General features: G+C 39.5%; 1 pseudogene; it reads left to right on the top strand.

The window, feature by feature from the left end:
- The first annotated feature begins 453 nt into the window (after window positions 1–453).
- On the top strand, window positions 454–3478 carry LOC150015422 (intraflagellar transport protein 52 homolog pseudogene; annotated as a pseudogene).
- The last annotated feature ends 230 nt before the right edge of the window (window positions 3479–3708 follow it).

The following is a 3708-nucleotide window of genomic DNA, read 5'->3' as shown; positions in this document are numbered from 1 at the left end:
CTCATGGGTACATGTACACACCTGATGAAAAAAAAAAATTTTTAAGGCAAAGAAAGGGAAGATGGGAAACAACACAGACCATGCATAACTACTTCCTCCCCAATCTTGTGTTGATGATCTGTGCTATATCAGCAAGAGTGCATATTAACAGAATACACCACAGAGCCCAATCTCTCAGCACAGTATATGGGCACTTGATAGTTCTATTCAGAAGGTTAGTGTCCTATATTTGTCGTGAATAGTTGTGGGACTGCAAGTAAACTCCTCAATTTACTCAAAATTCAATTTATTTTCTGCAACACGAATAGTTTAAGAAAACAATCTATCAACCCTAATCCACAACTTTCCATTGTGATACTCAGCCTCTGCCATTCCTAAGCCACCTTGGATATCTGGCCACAGGATGCTGGAAGGTGTCAAGTGAGGACGGTAGTCACTGGGCCTCAAGTTACCATGGAGAAAAAGCTTCAGAACACCATTTTTTTCTTGGAGTTTTTTAAAAATATTTTATTGTTTATGCTATTAGAGTTGCCCCAATTTTTTCCTCTTTACCCCCTTCACCCAACCAACCCCCCCACTCCACAGTCAATCCCCACACCATTGTCCATGTCCATGGGTCATTCATACATGCTCTTTGACTAGACCCTTTCCCTTATTTCAACCAGTCCCCACCTCCTCCCTCCTCTTCTTACCTTTTGTAACAGCATGGATGGAACTGGAGGCTATTAAGCTAAGTGAAATAAGCCAGTCTGTGAAAGACAAATACTGTATGATCTCACTTATAAGTGGATTATAATGAACAAAATAAACTAAGGAGAAAAATAGAACTGAGGCATAAGAACATGGAACAGACTGGCAGCTGTAAGATGGAGCACCATTCTTTTCAACACATATATAGAAAGAAAATATTTACCACCAACAATGGCTATAAATCCATGCAAGAGACTCCAGAGCAATTGAAAGATTCAGAGCTTAAAAGATGAAATCACATCTGAGCAGTTAGTCGGATTCTAGCTGGGCCAAGGGGAAAATGCACTGCAGCTGAGTTTGAGGTCCTGAAGAAATACTTTGATGGTGGTGGAGATCTCCTTGTGATGCTAGGAAAGGGTGGGGAACCCATATTTGGCACCAGTATTAAGAATATGGAATCATGGTTAATCATGACGCTTTAGTTAAAATGTGTATTTCCATCCTCAAAAGGCTCTAGTTTACAATGTAGTCTTATATAGGGAAATGAGCCGAGCCGCAGGGAAGGGTGTGCCTGGAGTCATGATGAAAAGAGCAGTGGAAGCAACATCCTGGCTCTCACCTTTGTGTGTCCTCGTGGTGCCACACTGAGAGCCGTGAAACCAGCAGTGACTGTTTTGTCCACAGGTTCTGTCTGCTCCCATGTATCAGACACATTCTGGCTTCCTATCATTCAAAGAACCAAGGTGGGAAGCTGCCAGTGCCTGGCTCATGTCCCATGTTTAGTGACCAATATTTGGAAAAAAAGAAAACAGCAAAATAATAGATGTTGTTTTCCAGTGGCTCACAACAGAAGACATCTACCTAAAGCAGATTGATGCTGAGGACCCAGAGATTTCTGATGACATGATGCTGCCTGACACAGCCACCCCTGTCAGAGTGGCCTTGTGTCTCAGGAGGACGATGACAACCTGCAGGACTTTAACACCCTCTTCAGCTTGTCCATTTACCAGCGGGATACCAGCTCCCTCCCCAAAGTCATCAAGGCTCATGAAGAGCTAACTGTGAAACAAACTTCTCCGGCTCATCCAAACTCAGTTTGAGACACCGCTGCCTGCCCTTCAGCCCGTGGTTTTCCCTCTCAATTTCAGGGAATTGCCACCTCCTCTGCTGAAACTGTGTAACTTAGATGAGATTTTCTCCTCTAAGAAAGTACAGCTTGCTCAGATTACCAATAACTGCACTATAGAGGACCTGGAACTCTGTGTCAGGAAGTGGGGTGACATTTTTGGAGTAACCAATAAACTACCAAAGGACCACCAAGATGCCACACATACGTTGAGCCCTGGAATTCAAGAAATTGAGCCAGGAATATGACATTAATACAAGTGAAACTGCATTCCAAGACAATTTCCGAGGACAATGCCTTGTGAGGCATTTTCTGCCTCCTGATTCTCTCTTTGCAAACTGTTTTTCATTTGTTCCTCAATGCCTTTATCAAAATTGTCTATCTACTCTTTCTTTGATGAGCTATGGAAGGTTTGTGTATCCTCTGTAGTGCCCAGACAGGTATAACATCTCTAACTTAGATCCTTATATAAGATATATTCCATTTTTCTCAATTAAATCTGATTGAATCTGTACCTTTATATTTTTTTAAAGAAAAGAATTGCTCCCTCAAGCTCCATTCTTGTTTAACATTTGTTGTCATTCCTTTGTTTGAAAAGGATAATAATTCCGTATTTCTGGGAATTATCCTGTGATGCAAGGTGAGCCAAATTTGCCTGAGATGATCTCTCTGGCCAAAGTTTAGGACCAAGTTTCAGCTGGCCCCATTTGAACCCAGCATATTTGCACATTTTCAAATAAGCATCACAAACTCTGAACAATTGTTCTTTTTTAAAAAAGGGAATTGACATTAGCAACCAGGTGGGTTTGAAAAGATATGAAAATCTCCAAAGAAAGGGTAACGTGCTGTGATTAAGTTTATATAGAACTGACATCATGTGGGAAAGGGAAAAATCCACCTACAATAAAATGTTATGCCTGTCCCTGTTTTCAATTTCCTCCCACGCATCTACTGCTTCTCTTGAAACTTGTTATTGCTAAAGTACTTCTTTCCATCATAAAAAAGAGCTGTAGCTCTAAAAGAGACTATGACACCCAAATCCAGCTTTGGTGTTAGAGGCAATTAAATTATGCTCAGTAATTTTTTCCTGGGCATGTAATTTTATTACTGCTGTCAATGTTCCCAGGACAGGAGTGTTTTCTATTAATCATAAATACAGAAACACATTACACTAATTTTTGAGTGTTTTTATTTGAGGACAAAAAGCTAGATTATATCAAGCAATAATAACAAAATAAAAGCAAAGAACTAGCTACTGGTTTAAAAAAATGATATGTGTTCAATTGCTAAGCAAAACACAAAAGTATTTTATTGTAAGAGGCTCATCTCCTAATTCAAGGTCTTTAAATCCAAATATTGTTTCCAAATAAGTTTAAGATATCACCAAAATCTCCTTTTTATAAAATATAAAACCTAGTTTAGCTTAGTTCTCTGAATGAGGATAGATGAGCTAATGATCGGTTACTTTACCTTTTGAGAGCTATCAATCTGGCTCTGATTGCACTTTTATCCCTTTCTTTCTAGCTCTTCATACATATAAACAACACCAAAGCTATATCTATTTTAGGCTATGCTGAAATCTATTTGTTTTTATAGTTAACAAACCAGGCATGCCTTTTCCGAAGCTTTGTCTTGGCGACCAGAATTGCTGGCTGCTATTAAGCTTATGTCCTTTGTGTGTGTGTGTGTGTGTGTGTGTGTGTGTGTGTGTGTGTGTAAGAATTCTATTAATTTGTAATTATAACTCAGAAATAATTTTATATTAGGGTGGAAATACAGAGATTGCAGTGGTTTCCAAACTCTGCTCCCAGGTGCCCCTTGAGTTCTATGGAACTGCATCAAGGCCTGGCTCAATTCAATTAAAACAGTCCAACTTATTGTTTCTTTAAAAA

The sequence above is a fragment of the Furipterus horrens genome, unplaced genomic scaffold, assembly GCF_987537825.1.
Source record: "Furipterus horrens unplaced genomic scaffold, mFurHor1.1.pri manual_scaffold_3, whole genome shotgun sequence".
In the NCBI taxonomy this organism is placed as follows: Eukaryota; Metazoa; Chordata; class Mammalia; order Chiroptera; family Furipteridae; genus Furipterus; species Furipterus horrens.
This window is presented reverse-complemented; position numbering and strand designations above follow the sequence as displayed.